Source organism: Haemorhous mexicanus, chromosome 24, assembly GCF_027477595.1.
Source record: "Haemorhous mexicanus isolate bHaeMex1 chromosome 24, bHaeMex1.pri, whole genome shotgun sequence".
In the NCBI taxonomy this organism is placed as follows: domain Eukaryota; kingdom Metazoa; phylum Chordata; class Aves; order Passeriformes; family Fringillidae; genus Haemorhous; species Haemorhous mexicanus.
In genome coordinates this window covers 398,311-417,896 of record NC_082364.1, presented here as the reverse complement: position 1 = coordinate 417,896, position 19,586 = coordinate 398,311, and the positions used below count along the sequence as shown (strand labels likewise).

Below are 19,586 nucleotides of genomic sequence, written 5' to 3'. Positions count from 1 at the left end.
ATGAGCACATTGGTTCTACAGCCAGCAGTTGTACAAAGCTGAGTGATGCAGAGTCCCCAGGCCGGTGCAAAGAAGAGCTGCTTTATTGCAGAAACTAGGCCTTTTTAAGCAGTTAGCCCATTATCAGTTATATTCAATTTAAGTATAACAAATGAAATTCAACCAGCAACCATAAACCACAATGTGAGCAAGTAATGCTTATATAACTTGTTTTTTTACCTCCAATTCAGCTGAGTCTCTTTTCCCACAGTCCTTTTCTACTTAGCCGAAGTAACAGGCCTGAGCCATGACTTCACAAGGGTAACAATGTCCTGGTTTGAGAGGAAGTGAGTTTTTGAGATGCTGTGGTTAAACCAATAAGTGCTCAGATTTGAATATTGGCACCTGGCATGGCCACTGAGGACATGGATATGCCTCTGAAAACACAGAGGGGTATAAAGCTGAGAACTCCCAGGGGGAAGCTCTCTTGGATTCCGTGAAAGAGGTCAGACCTGCCCTGCCCAGCTGCAGGCTGGGCGGGGGAGGGGAAGCCATGAAGCCCGGTGAGGTAGGCTGGAGCCTTGGACAGAGAAGGGAGGTGGAGGCCCCGGCAGCATGGAAGGGTGGAGGAATCCTGAGAGACATCAGGCAGCCCCCCAGAGACAGAGAGAGAGAGAGAGCTTGTGCCACCTTGAAATTCGGTATCATGTGCAGGCAGCACAGCTGGCTAGGAAGGAGAAGGGGTGCTGCGAGAAGGTGCCCGGCAGGGCCAGTGTGGGAGGTCTGGACAGGCAGAGCCTGATATTTTAACCCTTTTCTTGAATGATGGAAATCTTACAAATGCTGATCCTCCTGGAGCTGAATGAGGAGAGAGATAGATATGGAATAGCCAGAAATGGGCAAATATGATGAAAGTACGTGAAAGTGAAAGATGTCTGAGAGAAGTTGAGAAGAATCCTAGATGGGAGGAGATGATGGAGTGGCCTTTGGCTGGACTTTTCTTGTATAGCCATGGACAGAACCATTTTTCCTGTGACACAGAGACTGCATTTAGGGGGAGGCAATGGCTCAGAGCCAAGAAAGTGCAGTAATGTGATGTGAAGGAGTGCGTGAACAGAGACGACAGGTGAGGAGGGTGGTGGTGCCCTTGATCTTCGGTGGAGGAGAAGAAGATCTCTGTTCTTGAGACCCCTTGGCCCCAGGGGGTGAAATCTGCGGGGGACAGGTGTCCCAAAAGTGAGAGACTGTGCTTTTTTCAGAAATGGACAAAGCACCCTTAAAAGGAAAACCCCAGAAGCAGCTGTGGTCCATGCACAGTGGTGAGAGCACTGGGCATGGAAGGAAGATGTCACAATGGCAAAATGTTCTCCGGGCGGTGCCACATGTGACATGGAAACACACGAGGTCTTAACTGTGTTTCCTGGGGAAGCCTATGGTACAGGAGGAACTCCTTTCTTCTTGATGAACTGAGAGTTGATTATCTGAAGGGTGGTGATGGACTGATAGTGAGTTAGTGGTCGGACGGGTGGTACCTGAATTGAGAATCCAAGGTTTTGTCCTACTGTGATGAATTGGAAATTTGGTGGGAGGAGGAGGAATGTTTTTGGAAGGTTTTCATTCTGAGTTCTGTGTGTGTTTCTTTTTTTAAATATAGTTGTAGCTTAATAAAGTTTTTTTCCCCTTTATTCCTAAGTTGGAGCCTGCTTTGCTCTATTTCTGGTCACATCTCACAGTAGACACCAGAGAGAATGTATTTTCATGGGGGCACTGGCATTACGCCAGGGTCAAACCATGACATTTTATAAGGTTTTACCTATATTCCACAAGAAGCAAATGTGATTGGCATCAAGACCAGCTTCTTGTTTGGCTCAGACCAGCAAGAAAAAATATTAATTCCTACATTAAGCCAAAAGCTTTGAATTAATCTATAGTAACACATTTGAAGAGAACATTTTTCTGGAAACTGACAGAAGTACCTTGTGCTACATGAACTCTTGATTACTGAATTACTTTGTCTTTACCACTTACATCCTGCTTCAGTTTTTTGTCCTCAAGGGACTCAGATCATGATCCTGCATGTCATATAGCATGAAGACAGCAGCATTTGCTGTCTTCATTGGGAGCTGAGATCACAGCATCATTCTTCATGGGAAAACATATCTAGGAAACTTCACCCAGATGCAGAATTCATAGCATCATCCCAGATATATTTATGTGTTAAAACATAGCAGAAATTATATATGCTTGCAGAAATAACTGCATTCTCTCATTACTCATACTTTGCCTTTGGATTTTTTTCATATTTTATTGCTGTTTTACAGTAGTAGCAGAGTATTAGCAGTAAATTTACAGTGCCTCTTTCTAATTACATCTCGATTTAATTATTGTCCTTCTTTGTGTCTCCATCCTAATGAGGTCTTCAGGTTGGGACAGTTGATAACGAAGTGGGTGGAGATGTGTTATGTGCTCTTCACCTGAACAAAAGCCATCCGAGCCAGAGAGCAGAGAGGGCCCTCGACAGGGCACAGCCTTGCTCTCTCTGCCTTGCACAAACAAAACAATCCACATTGAAATGCCTGTTGGAAAGGCAGATAAAAAATTTAAACAGCCACAGGGCACCCAGGTTGGTGGATGGGTTCCAGAAACATTAGGTCATAGATTAATTCCCCCCCTCACCCCCCGCCAAAATACACTCCAGCACTTTTCCAGCAATTTTCAGACGTCACTTTTAATAGCAAGGCTGTCTTCTACAGCACAGTCCTCCAGATTCTCTTCAATTTGCTTTGTTCTCAACTGATTTGAAAGCTTTTATTTATTTATTTTTCTTTAAGGTGGAATGGCTCTAGAGGCAGGGTCACTTATTTCAGTCCAGACTCCCCCAGCCTAAGCCCAAAGATCCCTAAGATCAGTACATTTCTACCAGAACAAATTATCCTTTCTGGAAGCGGGGTAGATACCTTGCTGTGCTTTCTAGGCTCATGCTTTGGCCTCTGCCACTTGGGGCTTGTTTTCTGTTGATATCCCAAAGGCTAAATAGCAAGTGGGGAGGAACTTGCTCCATTTAAGTAATTATTCCCTTGGAAAAGCCCAGACCCGACTAACAGTTATTGCAACAAAACTGTAGGATTCACCCATGGTGCGTTACCACACTGAGCAAAATCTGTTGCAAATGCAGAGGAATGAGATTCCTTTCAGCCTAAATGGTGTTGATAAAATGCTGCCTGAACCAGGACTTGTGTTGAGCTTTATAATGCACCTCCAGTCTGGAAAGTGGGAGAAGTGAAGTGGTTTGACAAGGACTATGGGAATCAGTGGCAGAATTCAGGGGAAATCCACCAGAAATAGAGTTGGCAGTGATCTCAGAGTTTGCTTTGGGTAGCACTGCAGAGTCAACAATCTTGTGCTGGTGTGTAGGAGCAACAGTCTCATTTCTGGCTGTTCATAACTTCTGTCCCTAGTGGCAGGGTGGCATCATTCAGCTCGAGTAAGGAATCACATTCACAGACCAAATACGTCACTGGATGTTCAGTTTCAGAACTTATTCTAAAGTCCAGTGAAGATTTGGAGTCAGAGGCAACATAACCATCCTAGTTCTTATTTCTCAGCAACATTCCTGCTGTGATTTCCTATTTTTAAGACAGATCAAAGGAAAGAGGAGGGCTGCTCTTATAATATCTGCCATTGACTTTAGCAGTGCAAGATCTGCAGACCACTTAAGAACATGTCTACTTATAAATATCCACCTCAGTCCCAATATTGACAGTGCTGTGGCCAAACGATTTATAGCAAATTTATGAAGCAGAGATGGAGAGCAGCCTTGAAACACCATCTAATGTATCTGCCCTGTGTTTGACTCTTTTGTCAATCCTATCCTTAAAAGCCATAAATTCTTCAAATTCCATATTTCTAAATCTCTTCAGTTTTTTTCATTAAACTTAAAAGTTTCTCGAAGTTCAGTCTGAACCCCTTTGTTCCATTTTCACTTTATTTCTTACTCAACTTATTGAGAGTCAATAGAGATTATTTCACTACCTCACTTAAATATTTTTGCATGGCTTTAGTTAGCTCTCGCCCTCCAGCCTCCCTTTTCTCAGCTGAGCAACACCATCTTACTCATTCTTCAGATGACAGTTTTTCTGACTGCTCATCAGTACTCTGTTGCACAAAACACACAGATGATTGTCCTCAATCCACACACTGAAATTCGTTTAAATCTAAGCAGATAATTGAGACTTGTTGGATCAATACCAGGCAATGATCTAATATATTGACTAGAGATCTCTATCTGGGTACTAATGGGTTAGTCATCAATACATGCAGGAATGACAGGGCAGCTGTGGCCAGATCCAACCTGGGCTTACACCATTTTATCCAGATAATCCACATCCATGATTTGGGTTCCGTCTGAGTCCACAAGAACTTGCCCAGGGATGGGAGTAAACCAAAACCTGGTAGCCACCAAAAAAAAAACTGCTGATGTCAAAGATGATCAGGGCAGTTTGAATTAGCTCCTGTCCATCTGCTGGCTACAAAGAGAGCCCAGGTCCTGAGGTTAAGCAGGGTAGCAGGTACCTGGTGAGAACTGTGAGATTTGGGACTGCTTTCACACCTAGGAAAAAACTTCCCCAAAAGTCCCTGCTCCTTTCGTCCTTAGTCTGGACTGAGCAAAGTTCATTAAGAACCTTTCCAAAAAAGTTGTGTTGCATCTTAAAATATCAAATCCAGGAGCTCAAAAGCCACAGGGTATCTTCTGCCACCTTAAGTAGTTGGTGAGACATGGGAATCTGAACACGACCCAAATAGCCTGAGATATACATGATGTGGATTTAAGAGAAGGAAAAAAAAATATATTAGCACACAAAATATTAAGTCATTCATACTTTCTGCAATTAATTTATCTGTCATCAATAGACTCATAAACTATTTGACTTTATGACAGCTTGGAAAGAGGAGGTGCCAACTTTTCCTGCAGGTGTGCATCTGTTTGGGAAGACACCAGCAATTGTACGTGCAGGGAGAGAGGATGATAGGAGAGAGACAGAGGGGTTGCGAAATAAGAAGAGAGTAAAAGGCTTGGCAAAAATGCTTGCTTGCTGCATTTGTCCTCCTTGGAGATGAAAAGAAAGGGTTTGCAAAGCCCTGGCTTTGAGCTGTGATACCAAAAGTAGGTTGAGACCCCCTTACTTGCATTTTTATTGATCTGGCTTCAGGAAATGAACACATAAAAAAAGAGCTCAGGGCACTATAGAAATGGTTCAGCACATTTCCTATATTCAACGAGATACTTCAAATATTTATTGAGGGACAGATAGCAGGTGCTCACACACGGCTGTGATGGTAAATCTGACTAACTTCCTAGGATTTGAAACCTGTCTGGGTTTTGCATAATTGCTCTTCAGAGCTTCTCCCGTGGTACCTGTGGGGATATCTCCATGCTGTCCCAGGCTTTGTGACTTCGGAGGTTGGAAAAATTATCCAAGGCAAGGCAGATTTGATGGGTCCTTTAAAAAGTCAAGCTGGGATGAGTGAGAAGGATGTTATAGAAATACTAGAGAATATTGTGACTGAACCCCCTGTCTCCTACTCGGCTGAAAATATGAAATAATCCCAGAATATCAGCTGTTTTAGCTGATTTCTAGGGCTTTCTCTGAGGCAGGGCAGCATGGTTTCGAGGGGATGGGAGATGAACATGGTCAATGGCCTTGGTGTTTCCAAGTACCTCCAGGTGAAACCCCTCTGTGGCAGCTACTAAAATGTGAGTCAGCTACAGGCTGCCTTTCCTGCAAGAGCTGAAAAAAAACTGGTAGGCAGGTAGTTTTCTCCCTTTCCAGAGTGAAAACTCCCCAGATATGTGATGGAGGAGACCTCTGGGGCTGGAAGGGGAACCTGAGTCTGCTCCTTTCCCTGTTTGTGCTTGGCTGGAATTTGTGTTTTCCGTATCTCAGTAAACTGGAAGTACCTATAAAGGTAATTCAGTGGTTTTGTGGGATATAACTTGGGCCAAAAGTTTCTTGACCTCCTTTTCTCCTTTTATTGAAGTTAATTAACATTATTAATCAGAAAGGTTCTGGTCCCCACACTGGGTTCATGTACTTCCCTCATTCCCTGGAGAAAAATTGTGGGGTTTTGGCAATTTTTCCTTTCTGCCAATTTTGGTAGCATAAAGTTCCAGATGAACACCTGCAGAATTTTTTTAATACTTTTTTTTTTTCAAACTGGTGGTTGGATAAAGCCGATGCTCAAAATATTAAAACAGTTCTGCTTTCAAATGGTGAAAAGCAGTTCTTTGCTCACTTGGTGCAAAAGGGGGAAAAAGGAAAGCTATTACAGCCACAGAAAGGAATAACTGGGGTGGACATGTGGAAAAGTCCTGATTTGAAAGCACTGTCAAGAAGAAAAGTGGATAATGAGTCTCAAGGGCCAAGGAAAAAGTAGTAGTGAGTAGAGCCCTGGCTGTCTTTTGGCAGAAGACAAAGGGGGAAGGTAAGAGGGGACACTGCTGGGGTTTGGGTACCAGAATGGGAGATAGGAAAAATCCATAGTGAGAAACAGAGAAATTAAGATTTGAGCTTATGAACTAATGAGAATGTTTCATTTCTACTGAAGCTCAAGCAAAGCTAAGGTGCTTTAAAGTGAAACCTTCAAATTATTTCAGTCTGCAAGATCTTTTGACAAGGGCCTGGATTGACAGGATAAAAGGGAATGGCTTCAAACAAAAGAGCATAAGTTTATGTTGAATATGAGCAAGAAATCCTTCCCTGTGAGGGCGGTGAGGCCCTGAGACAGGGTGCCCAGAGGAGCTGTGGCTGCCCCTGGATCTCTGGGAGTATCCAGGGCCGGGGCCTTGGTTGGATGGGGCTTGGAGCAGCCTGGGATAGTGGAAGGTGTTCCTGCCCATGGTCGCTTCCAACCCAAACCATTCCATAAACCTTTCTCATTTGTATCAGCCACAGAAATCTGCAGGGAACCACTGCTTCCTTCAGCCCCCCAGCACTTGTGGCACATCCCACCCTCCCAAAGGAATTCAAAAAAAGTGGGGAAAGGGGAAAAGTGAGGAACCAACACAAGGAATTTCACTCCACAAATAGGGAAAGATCTTGAACATGCCACTGGCGTGTTGCTGCAGACAGCTTAAGCCGAGAGAAAATTCTTTGGCAGTGACATCAATTCAGCAGTAAGTAATGCATTTTCTAGGGCTGAGATTCAATTTAAGGTCTCTGCGGTGAATGGAATGATTGAATGGTACTTGGAAAAAAAAAAGTAACAAATGAGACTTATCATTAAGCTATTGTCAGCCCATAATTTAAAAGTGGAGGGTTTTACCCTCTTTTTCCACTTGAACTATGGTTTATGTAATGAAGTCTGCTAGAACTGCCTTGAACTTGGCTTTCTCTAGAAATCACCCCCATTCACCAAACATAGAAGTTGACAAGAATGGGTTTAGTGCTGGGTGACATTCAAGGCTCTGAGGATCTTTAGCCCCTCCACACTCACCCCTTTGACTTAGATGCTGAGACCCAGCAGAAACTGCAGATTCACTGAGCACCAAGAAAAGGGACAATTTTAGGCTGTGCATCTTTGAGAAATATGGCACAAACAATCCCTTTTTTCCCTTTTCTGGTAAACTGTGCAGTTTTGAGCAGTCAGTGTTTTACAGCCTTCCTAAACTGAAATCTGCCTGCAGAACTCTAGGTTTAATAACCCCAAGAAAATCTCTCCTCCAGAATTTGTTACAATTTTTCCCTCTACAATAAAAAAAAATAGAAATTGATGTAATTTTACAGGGAGCTCTCACTGCCTATGACTTAAAAACTAGCTTGAATAATGCTCTGGCGAAAAGGCGGTAAAAAATAGTTTTGTACTAGCAAGGCACGGGCTTGAAAGTTTATTTTCTTGCTGAGCAACTGGAGTTAGGCAAAGCCAATCCCCAAAGGTTTCCTTGCTGGTGATGCAGCTCTGAGGATTGCCAAGTACATACCCAACAGAAGACTACTTTTCTAAAAATAGTGCTTAGGTCATTAACTCTACCCCCATGTCTTCATCCAAATGAGTCTGGAGCGGTGGGAAAGGATGAGGGGTTGCCAGTGAGCACTTCTCACAGTTCTGTCCTCTTGTCTCCTGCAGATGAGGGCTTGGAGGGAACCTGCTGTGATCTATTGACACCATCATATCCTCACTGTTAAATATGGTGGGGTTTAGACAAAGGGAGGAAATGGGGAGAACCTCAGATTTGGGTTGCCTTTGGGGTGAATGCATGTATATGATTTTGGCGTTGGATTTGGAGTGTGTGCTGTGCCATGTGGGCGGCAAGAATCTGCCTCTGGCTGGTAAATGGGGCTTCATCTCACTGCTGTTCAAAAATTAGCTCTTTAATCAAAACTGGTTGTCTTGACTGCAGCAAAGCGGGGGGCGGTGGATGGAGAGAGAGAGAGGTTAAGCCAGCAGCACATCCTGGGTCTGTCTGGCTATGGTGAGCTCATCCTTGGTGATGCTCTGTGGGCTTCACTCCTCTGGGTGTCTGCTGGTGGATTGAGATGGGTTTGTAGTGTATTCAGATGTTTTGAGGTGGTCTGCAGTTGGATTGAGAGTGGGCACAGTGTGTGCTGGAGGCTTTCCCTGGACAATCCCCAATTGTACAGCAACACCTCTGTCACTTGACCTCTGAGCAGTGTGAAACCTGGCTACTGAAGGCTTCTGACCTTGCAAACTGTGCCTGAAAAATCCATAATCTTGGTCCAAGTCCAAAACAGAGGTCTTTCAGAGAGATTTAGGAGGGTCTGGTTCAGAGCCAATGAAGCCTCTGCCTTTGGAGAAGGTAATGTGAGGTACAGTTGGAATGATTTCTCCCAGACATGATCCTTCAGGTTGAGGTTGGAGCATTCCGTGGGACAGGACATAGAAGCAGTTTCCATAGCTGAGCTGCAACCCACTCTCAATTCCCAGCGTGCCTTATCTTCATCTCTCACTGCATCTATTCACATGCAATCAAAAGCAGAGGGGTTAGGGATTAAACCTGCTCAGACTTACCCTGGGGGAAGCAACAGCTGGGTATAGAGTGTTTGTTTTGGGTGTTTGTGCCACGGCAGAGAAAGAGAAGTCTTCAATGTGAAGTAGCGGCGAGGTAAAGCACAACCCAGCTTCACATCAGGGCTCAGCTTTGTCTGACAAATCATCTCACTTTGCTGGTGGCTGCTATGAACACTGTAAGTGGAAATTCTGGGCAAAAATTATAATGCTACTGCCAGGATTAGATCAAAATAAAATAGGAAAACCCCATTTAGGAATCAACTACCACTTGATAATTCATCTTGTTGCCATGGACCCCATTTTTCTTGGCTTGTTCTTCAACAACTTAAATGTCCTGGTTTGTGGAATAGTTTGGATAAAAAGGAGGTGGGATGAGGGAAGAAATTTGTGTAAAAAGTAAGTCAAAGGCTCCAACATGTGTTCTTGGCTGGTTAAATTCAAGATGAGGGTTTTAAGCTTCCCGTGGGACCTCCCTTTCACAGCTCCCCACTAATCCTCTGGAAATTGCCTGTTACCTACAGCTGTTGGGTCACCAGATGAACTATTTGTTCAATTATTCTTGGTCGTGCTGGCCCAGGCTGCCTCAAAGCTGCCGGCTCCAGCCCTCGGCCCACTTCAATCGCGTCCGGAGGAGCCCCAGCCGGTTTGAAGCGCCCCGTCCCGCTCGCAGAAGCGTCTCGGTTCCCGCCCCCGCGTCCCTTTTCATCTCGCCCTGCCATCCCCGAGAGCGGCCGGCGCTGCTCCCGGCCTGCCGGGCCGGGCTGCAAGGGAGGCTCCGGCGTCGGAGAGCCGCAGTGAGAAAATAATTACAAATGAAAGAGAGAAGATTAGCAGAGACTGTTGTGACAAATGCTGCCCAAATGGTTTCTGGAGCGCCGGCAGTCCCTTCTTACAGGAGAGATCGGAGGCAGCTGCCGTCCCTACGGCGATGCTGAGAAACGAGGATCCCGCTGGGATCCTGGAATGAAAGCCTAAAACCTGGCAAACCTCAGCTCGCGGGCATGAGATGATGGACCGGGGCAGCTTCACGTCATACAAATGGACTGATAATTAACATCATTTTTTCTCCACCTTTGTCTGCCCTCTCTGCCTCTGTCCCCCAAGTCAGAAGTGTTCAAACCCACCTTATAAATGAATCACGACTGCTGAAAGAGGGCTCTTGCCTGGCTCTGGGAATCCTCAGAGTTCACATTGCAGGGGATCTGAGTCTTCAGCTTGTCTGAGATGTCATGAAGTTCCTAAGTGGTTTGTCCTGGCTACAGGAAAAGCCCCATTTCAGTTTGCCAAACTTCTGCCTATTTAACCAAATGGTTAGGACAGCCCATCACAGCTATGAAGAAATTCTGGATGTAGAGGACACACAGAAAAAATGGTCTTTAGATGAGACTGAAATAGTTGATTATTAACGAAAGGACAGGAGATGGCTTTGGGAAGCCATTCATGGTGGGTACAAGGCTGAAGGCATCCCATACATCTGCCTGTACATGGAGTATTTGGAGGCACAAGAAGCACATGGACAAGAAGAGCTGTTCTACATTAGGCTGTTCAACTCCTGGGGTGGCTGACTTGGAGGGTAAATTCACCACTATGGCCAAGGCAGTGGTACCCCATCGTAAATAGGAAGGTCACTGGGATGGATATGCTGCTGACAATCTCTGGAAAGATAAATGTAGGAGGCATGCAGGCAATGGGCTTTAGTGGCTTGCAGAGAAGTCATGGAAAATAGGGAGCTGGGTGATAGATCTGGAAGAGTTGCCCCAGCTGAGCCTCCCCTTTTCAGCAGGCTGACGCCCCATCCCTGGAAGTGCCCAAGTTTGGATAAGGCCTTGAGCAACCTGGTCTAGTGGAAGGTGTCTCTGTCCAGAGCAGGGGGTAGGCAATTAGATATTAGATGATCTTTAAGGCCACTTCCAAACCAAACCATTCTCTGGTCCTGTGATTGAGCTGTCAGTGACCATGCTAACCCTGGGAGGATAGTCCTGCTCACATGAAGGCAGAGCAGCAGAACAAGAAGAGGCCAAGATGACAACAGAATCCTTGTCTTCTCGGCCATCCAGCCCTTCACTCACCAGAGGGAACAGCAGGTTGGGCCCTGATAATACTCTAAATCATCAGCTCTTCCATTAAAGGCAACATCAAAGTTTTATCTCTTCTCCTGGAGCTATGGGGAAGCTCTGCCTGGATGGCCATGGCATGGCCAAAGCTTGGTTATCCCCAGGGATTGTGAATTGTTAGTGTTCCTCTCTTCTTCCAGACTCTGAGCTCTGCCCTGGTGAGCAGAGGTGTCACCTGTGTTATTGTCAGAAGTACAGGACAAGAAGAAATATTTTGATGAGATGTGCTTCCCTTTGGGTTCTAGAATAGAATCCTAAAATGAATAGTTTGGGTTGGAAGGGACCTTAGAGGTCATGTTCCAACCGCCTTCCCTGGGCAGGGAAACCTTTGACCAGCAGGGACACCTGCATCTTTCCACCAGGGACCCAGGGTGCTCCAAGCCCTGTCCAACCTGGCCTTGGACACTTCCAGGGATGGAGTAGCCACAGCTCCTCTGGGCAACCTGTGCCATGGCCTCACCACCCTCACAGGGAAAAATTTCTTCCTAATAGGCAATCTAACCTTCTCTCTTTCAGTTTGAAGCCTGTATTTCTCTGTTTCCTCCATTTGGGACTTGCAGCACCAAGGCACAGGTACTGCAGCACTCCCTGCTTTGCTTCCTCCCCGCCCCAGTTTCTAAGTCAAGAGAAATGTACAACCTCATCACGTCCGCATTCCCCTACCCACCCCCCGGCCACTTGCCTCCCCTACCCCTTCTCCCTCCATCACCCCCAGGTCTCTTCCAGCTGCTCCCCACATCTCCCGAATCCCAGCAATTGCTCTTGAAACATGTCAAAACACCATTAGCCAGTCCCGGGCCAGCCTGGCTTCTTTCCCCTGCCGTGTGGCCAGGACAGGCTGGCGCTGACACATCCCGCCTGGCACTTTGAAGTCCCCGCCCGCGCTCGGCGGGGACAGCTGGGCCGTGCCACAATCCCCTCGGCCCTTTGGGCTAAGCCTGGCGTTTTAAAATAGTCCCCCCTCCCCTGCCCGGCCGTGACAACTGCACAATTATTTCAGACGCTGTTTATGGACCCGCGGCGTAACCGGAATCCGCGGAGGAGGAATGGAGGTGAAGGGGGAGAAGGCGGCAGCCTTAAGTGGGTTTCACCCTAATTAACAGCCCCCTTGTTTCTCACCGGGTGCTTGAAAACTTTCATCTATGCACATAAAATCTGCAGCAGCAAAGTAATTCTTGGTGAAAACTGGCATTTTGTCACAATCCTTATTTTTTAAAGGACGGTTTGAACCCTTTAAATTGTTTCAGGGCTCCCCAAAAGGTAATTCTACCTCCTTTCTGGAAAACAGATGCCGCCGGGTGGGTTAGGAATCGCCTTGGGTAATGCCTCTCCTTTTGCCTCAGTTTTCGCAATGGCAAACCAGGGATGTGATGTCGGGTATGACCCCGGGAAAGTGGGAGAAGGAACTGGGACAGAGCTGGTCTTCCTGGAACCAGGGCAGCCCTCCAGCTGCTGGCCAAGTGCCTTTGGAGAGGAAGGAATGTGACGAAGTGACACAAGGAGCTTCTCACACCTGGGTTCCCAGCCAACCCCCAAATGGGGTTGCAGCCCCTGCCCCCTCCCTCCCCAGGCCTTTACCGTCGCACCCCGGAGCATCCCACTGTGATAGAACGGGATCCTTTCCGTGAGTCCTCAGCACCACCTAGTGTTCCCAAATATTCCCAGGATTCCGTTCTGCACATCCGGAACATGTCTGGTCACCGTGCGGTAGCTGGTCCCCGAGGCGGGGGAGGCATCCTACATCCCTCCATCCACAAGGAACCCTTCCAGTCCCCAATTCCCACCTCTCTTCAGCCGTTTAACAATACAAATCCCCAGTGCAAGCTCTCGGGTATGAAGGCTGCTCCCAGAAACTTCAGCACCTGCTTCCCAAAGCATCCTCCTCTTTGGGGATGAATTTACAGAGAAGGCTAGATTGCTTTGGCATCCAAAGTTGCTTCTGCAGAGAGTGGGGGAGATGCTAGTTTGCAGCCTATCAGAGTTGTGTTTCTGTTGCTCACATAATGAGCAATAAATGCAATAAAAACCCGGTCAATAAATGCTGGGTTTTGAACTTGCTTTTCTTCCCTGACCCTAGGTATAGTTTTCCGTGGTATTTTTTATGGTAATTCAACTTTCAGGATTGAAAATTAAATGAAACATAGCAGAAATGATAAATGTTTACTTGGCAAATATAGTTGGAGCAGGAGTGCTGGAGAGGAGGATAAGAGAGGGGAAGATTGTAAAGATGATAAACAATGAAATATCAATATGGATGACACTTCCCACTTCTAATTTCAAAAGCAAAGGGCTGAGTGTTAACATGTCAAAATTATGAACTGATTTTCTCTCTTTTCAGATGAAATTACCCACCACATCTGAACCTTTTGGCTCCTCACAGCTTTATGTCCCCAGTAATCTCACTGTCAATCGGAGACATTTCTTCCAGCTCCAGGTGTGGAAGATGAATTAATTCCTCTGCCCAAATTCCTCTTGCTTTATTAGGTGATCTGGCTATGAGTAGCATGGCCGAGCCTGGCTAGGGAGGTGATATTCCTCCCTCTGCCACCGAGATGTGCCCTTGCTCCATCATTGCTGAATGGCAGCTGGATGGAGGGGAAAAATCCCCAAATCAAACCTCCCAGGACGTGAAGATTTGATTTTGTCTGGCTCCCAGGGACAATGTTGATGGCACAGCCCTGAGGATTTCCCAGCTCCCCTGCACCTCTCCTGAATGGGTCACTCTCCATCTGAGTGAGGTGGTTTAAGGGCACATTTCCTTGTGTTCCCATTTATTTTTTTTAACTGCCCATCAGCTGTGAGTCATTTTTTTATCCTGCTGAAATTTCCCACAGGTTGGCCACTTTGTGCTTCATTTTCGGTGCCGTGGTTTTTCATCTTTAACCTTCACCACCTCTCCCTAAACCTCCCTCCCTGTTGCCTGTCACCGTTTTCTCATGCTCTGCTTTCTCTTTCTCAACCTCTTCTTTCATCTGGCTACACAAATTTCCTTTTCTGGCCCTTATTAATGCTTTTGCCATGTCCAAGCATGCTTCAGTTCTGGCATCCAGCTGTGACTGATGCAGTTGGAATCACATCAGGGATGAGCCCTCCCTGCTTTCATTTCATGCTTGCCTGTTCTTACCTAGCTGGTCTCTCAGATCTTTTCATTGGGCTGTAACAGAGACATTTCTGGGGGTTGTCTTTGCTTACATCACCTTTTCTTGCCCCATTCTGCCCCAAAGCTGTCCCTTTTCCTTCTGGCTGTACATCTCCACAACTGCAGTTGTGCCATATTGGATTTATTCATCTCCTCCTTTTGCCATCTGGCAAACTCCTTCCTCAACCTTTTTGCATGAGAACAGGGCATTTGCAAGAATTAGGTCACATTTTGGGCAGAGTCTGGTGGGTCCCTTGTCATCTTCCCAGGGCACTTTACACTCCACATCTTTCTCTATGTGGGGATTGAAGTGGCCCACAGAGAGGAAAAGATTTAGGTGAGCAGCTGCAGGTCTCTGCCCCATCGCCTGTTCCAAGGTACTTCAGCATCACTGGAAATCTGGGTTGCACACGATAGGTGAGCACTCAGGTGACAAACAACACTGAGATAGAGGATGCTCTAAGGGATCATCTCCTGGGTACCAGGAAGGCTTGGGGAAGTGCCACCAGGAGGTGGCTCACTTAGAAATGGCGCATCTAAGTACAAAACCTTTTGCCTGCATTACACAGGCAAGATTTGTGGGTGCAGGAGGAGGCAAAAGAAAACAAGAGATCATCATTTTGGTTGGAAAACACATCGCTGTTCCAGCAAGGGACCAGACAAATATCTGTGTCTAGCCAGTGTGCCAGCTTGCTTTCCCATTTTCCTGCCTTTTAAAATTGCAGGCAGCCTATGCAGCTCCTCTCTCCAGATATGTGTCCACGTGGCAAATGACTCTTTCACCCGTCCCCTCTGCCAACACAGGAAAATGCAGGAACTAATTTCCTGGTTCTGACACACCATCATTTCCCCCATTTCTCTGAGCTGTTAATTCTGAGATCTCTGAGCATCACTCTCACGACATGTGCCAGCCTGCATCCCAAGCTGCATCCATGGAGACTGCAGGTATTGTCTAACCAGACAGCATATTGAGATGATTCCCAGAGAAGCAAACTCCTGTTTTCTTGGTCATTCCTAGCTTTGCATGTTGATGTGAAGAGACTGCCAGGGTGTTCTTTGCTGCCAGATCTCCTGCGGATATGTTTAGGAGCTGCAGCTCTGCATGAGATAAGCAGGGAGAAAATAGACATCAGGAGGTGGAAAATTAGAGATGGGCAGGACACAGAAGAGCTTTTTTGAGGCCTCAAAAATTCCTAGAATAGGAATTATGATTTTTTTTTTCAGGACTGATTTCATGGGAAGGCAAAATTGAGAAAAGTTGCTGATCAGGACTGGTTCTTTTAGGCTGGATGTGCTGTGCTGGCCAGAATTCCCACCTCCAGTGGTAGCCCAGTGCCTGTGGATAGTGAGAGCCTGAACTGGACACATGTCCGAAGAATTTATAGTCTTTACATGTGGTTTCAAGGCTGTCTAAGGAACTGTGAAGGTTTTAAGAGTGTCTGAGCTCTAGGAAGTTATGGATATAAGGTGGAAATGACATCAGGTTTTGATGTGTCTTCTCAGGAAATGACTGTTCAGGACAACTTGGAAATGAGATGTTCTGCGTAACCCCGGATCAGGGAGGGTCTTTACTACAGTAAATACTCCCAGAGAGGTTATTTGTTTCCTTAGAGTAAGATCTACCTCCCTACACACCCCATGATTTTGTTCTGCAAATATTTGAAAGTGGAAATTTCCTGGTAGCCAAGAAACACCAACATGACTCAGCAGAGCTTTGGGTGGGAACAAGCTCCCATTTCAGAATCACGTTTAACTGCAGGTTTCATTTTTAGCTAAATTCAGTCTTATGTAACAGCTACAGCAACTTCATCACTCATGACCAAGACTTTTCCGTGGCATTTTTTGGGTCTCATTGGCATTTTTGGATATCTCTTGGGGTTTTTTAAATGAACTTTACCAACTCTCAGGCTAAATAATTCTTCATTTTTCCCAGGCCCTCCATCGCACACAGTTGTTTTCCTTCCATTCATTCTTCAGCCTCAGTTTTGGGGGTAGTTTTCTGGGTAAATCTGGTAAATTTCTGGTAAATCTTCTATGTGCCTGGAGCAGGGTGAGTGTAAACCCCTCAGTTAATTCTGATTTATTCCAGGGTTTGTGGGACACAAAATGTCATCAGGCTCCTGGGACATTTGTGAAGCAGTTTAATGAAGAGATAAGAAATACCTGCAGCTTGGCTTTTGCCTCTAGAAAATTTGAATTCTCCCACCTGAAAAACACAGAGGGTTTGGGTATACAACCCTACCACTGATAAAGGAGAGGATGATTGTGGGATGCTTCCTCCCTTCCAGCAGCATACCTCTCTAGGAGGTGAGAAAGATGGATTAATTGATAATTATTTATTATTTAAGAACTCATCTGTTTAAACAACATGTGGGATGAGGAGAGGGAATAGATTTTATGTCAAGAAATCAAAATAGTAATATAATAATAAAAGAAAAAGACAGGGTTGGCAGACAGCCCTTCTAAACCTCAAGTCATTTATAAAACGGGGTGGATATATTTAAAACATTAAAACCTGTCTTTCTTACTACAAATTCCCTGTGGCAGGTATAGCTGCTCTCAGAGCTGTAAGTAGCTGCACTGCTCCCTAAAAGTGAGTAAAACCCAGGGCTGGAGCACAGAAGGCCCTGTCAGAGCTTCCTTTACAAATAGCCATAATAACGCTTCTCTCTCTCCCAAGGGTGTCATGAGGGTTAATTATTTAACGTTTGTAAAGCACTTGCAGGACTGGAGAGGAAAGTGGAAAGTATTATTAAGGATAAACTCAGCTTTACTGGAGGCCTGGTCAGAAAATTGCATTTGGAGTGAAATATGGGTTAGGAGTGGGTATCCTAGGAGGGGCATCCATCAAACCTGGTAAGCATGGAAAATGGAAAATGAAGTGCTTTGAAGGAGTTAATCCAGTCAATAATTAAGGCAGTGTTTTGGGGATGAGGGGTGCACCTGGGACTCGGGGGGTAATGCCCCACACAGCTCCCCTGTATCCCACCCTGCATGAGGAGGGTAATGGGGAGCTCTGACTGAAGGAAATTTAATCATTGCACAAAATCTGAGAAAATTAAGATCTGGAGAGGAAAGGCCTTGAGACATCCAGAATTCAGCAAGTTATGGATTACTTTTGTGGGAGAAAACTGCAAATTAAAGCACCTGGTGTGCCCAGGAGTGAGGGATTTCTGTGTCCAGGGTCACCTTTCCCTGACAGCTGGAGTTTGGGAGAGAGGGAGGAGGCAGGTGAGGCGGGTGCCACAGGCAGGGGAGGAGCACAGATCACCTGGGAGCAGGTGCAGCACCAGGATCACCAGGATAGGTAAGGCTCTGCTGGCAACGGCTGGCATGGGGAGGGGGGCGGTCACCCCACACCATGGGATGGGAAGGGAGCCCGTGCCTGCTCTTTATGGACCCCTCAATTTGGCATCCAAACTCCATGGGGAGGGAAGAGAGGGGTCAGGGTGGGTGAACCACCGGTTCCCTTAGGAAAGCAAATTTGGGAGAGATTTAAGTTTTCTCAGCCCACCAGGGAGTTGCCTTGCTCTGAGGTCCCCATGGAGGGGCTCACAGGGGATTGGCTGCTGTCCCTGCTGGGCTGGGAGGCAATGGGACAGCCCAGCAAACTTGCAGCAGCTTTTTCCAAGGAGGAAGTTGAAAGATAAACATGATACGTGGGGCCCCAAAGCAGGCAGAGGTGAAAGTGAGGCAGCCTGGAGCCAGCAGGGCCCCAAAATCCCCTCGTTACTCTGGAAGGAACCCTTGCTGGCTCCCTGCTCCACTCCCAGCCAAACAAAATGCAAACCCTCTGCCTCACAACCAAACTGAAATTGCTGCTGCGTGCACTGAACCAAAAATTCCCTCCCCACTCCCTCCCTACCGAAAACTCCTCTACCCACAGCAATGCCTAGAAAAGTCACTTCTAGTGCCTAAAACCTCACCGTTTGGATTTGCAGAGTTCCAGAATGGTTTGGGTTAGAAGGGACCTTAAAGCTCATCTCATGCCATCTCCCTTGCTGTGGGCAGGGCCACCTGTGCTGCAGGGAAAGGTTTTATTCCTTCTTTCTTCCATTCTTCCTGCTAGCTTATCGTTAAGTAATTACCAGCCCCTCACCTTGGCAGAACAGGGTGTGACGGCCGAGGCTCCAGGTGCTTGTGGAGGGGGATGTTGGGGACCACAGCTGTGGGGTACCCAGGGACAAACTGTGGTACTCAGCAGGCTTAGGGTTATGTGTTTTATGGATATTTTGGGTATATAGTGCATCAGAAATGGTTTTAATCCTTTGTCTTGGATAGTTTTCCTTGAGGGGTGTTGAAGACACACTGTGCTTAACCTGTGTCACATTCTGGGGCAGTATTCATCTCCTCTTTGGAAAATGCCCAGAGAAGCTGTGGAATCCTGCAAAACTATTGTCTCCCACCCCTGGAAGAGTTCAAGGCCAGCTTGGACTTGGAGCAACTTCAGCTAGTAGAAGGTGTCCCTGCCCATGGCAGGGGGTGGAACTGTATTATCTTGAAATTCTCCCCAACCTAAACTGTTCTGTGATTCTAGGATTCTATAAATACTGATTTTTGGGTCGCATTTTTGATGGTGATAATGCTGGGTTAGAGTTTATTTTGGGCTGGTACCTGTGAAGGGTTATTGGAGTCAGGGCTGCCCCATCACACATCATGGTGCAAGGGAGGCAGTTCAGGGCACAGATGGCATCCACTCCTTTAGAAAGCACTTTAATATCTTTACCATCACATAGAGGCAAAGAAAAATGGCTTTGGAGATGGTAAAGTGCATTTCCCCCAACAGGTAGTTTTTAAAGTCAGACCTCACTGTCTTAAAACCACAAATAAACAAATGCAGGTCACAAAGGAATGACAGTGCAGGTTCTGAACCTCTGTAATTAGGCTTTAACTAATTTATTTTATTTTTCAGCTTTCTTTGCTGGGATGTATTTTTTTGCTTCTTCCCTGATGACAGGGCTCAGAGCAAGGATAGGGGTGGAGAATCCAAATCAGGGGCCTATAAAACAGGAGACAAATGGAGGCAGCATAAGGAAGAGGAAGCAGAGAGCCATATAAGCTCTCCATCACTAGTTTTTGTAGCTCTCTCCCTCAGTGTCTCTTTCCAGGTGGATCCATTGTGTCTATTAAATAGATGTCTAGTCCAGCATCCTGAATTTAAAGCTTTCATCCCTGTTTGAACTTTCATGTTGAACTTTCTCATTTCAGAAGAACAGATTATCTCAGTTTGTGTTCTCTGTCTGCAGCCACTGCATAAGCTCCTGCAGTACTTGATGGTCCTCAGATACTTCCTGGCAATGGAGCCTAACAGTGTCCACTGATGATGA

At 46.2% G+C, this 19,586-nt stretch overlaps 1 protein-coding gene across 2 annotated transcripts in view; it reads left to right on the top strand.

Moving 5' to 3' along the window:
* The window catches only part of LOC132337988 (transmembrane protein 45B-like), a 48,532-nt gene that overhangs the window by 20,175 nt on the left and 8,771 nt on the right, over positions 1 to 19,586 (top strand). Inside the window, exon 1 of one of the 2 annotated variants that reach the window (XM_059867084.1) lies at positions 17,468 to 17,566. The exons of the other annotated variant lie outside the window; for it this stretch is intronic. The gene's annotated coding sequence lies outside the window, so the exon portion shown is untranslated. Of the gene's footprint in view, positions 1 to 17,467; positions 17,567 to 19,586 lie in introns of those variants that run through there. 2 annotated transcript variants of the gene reach the window in all.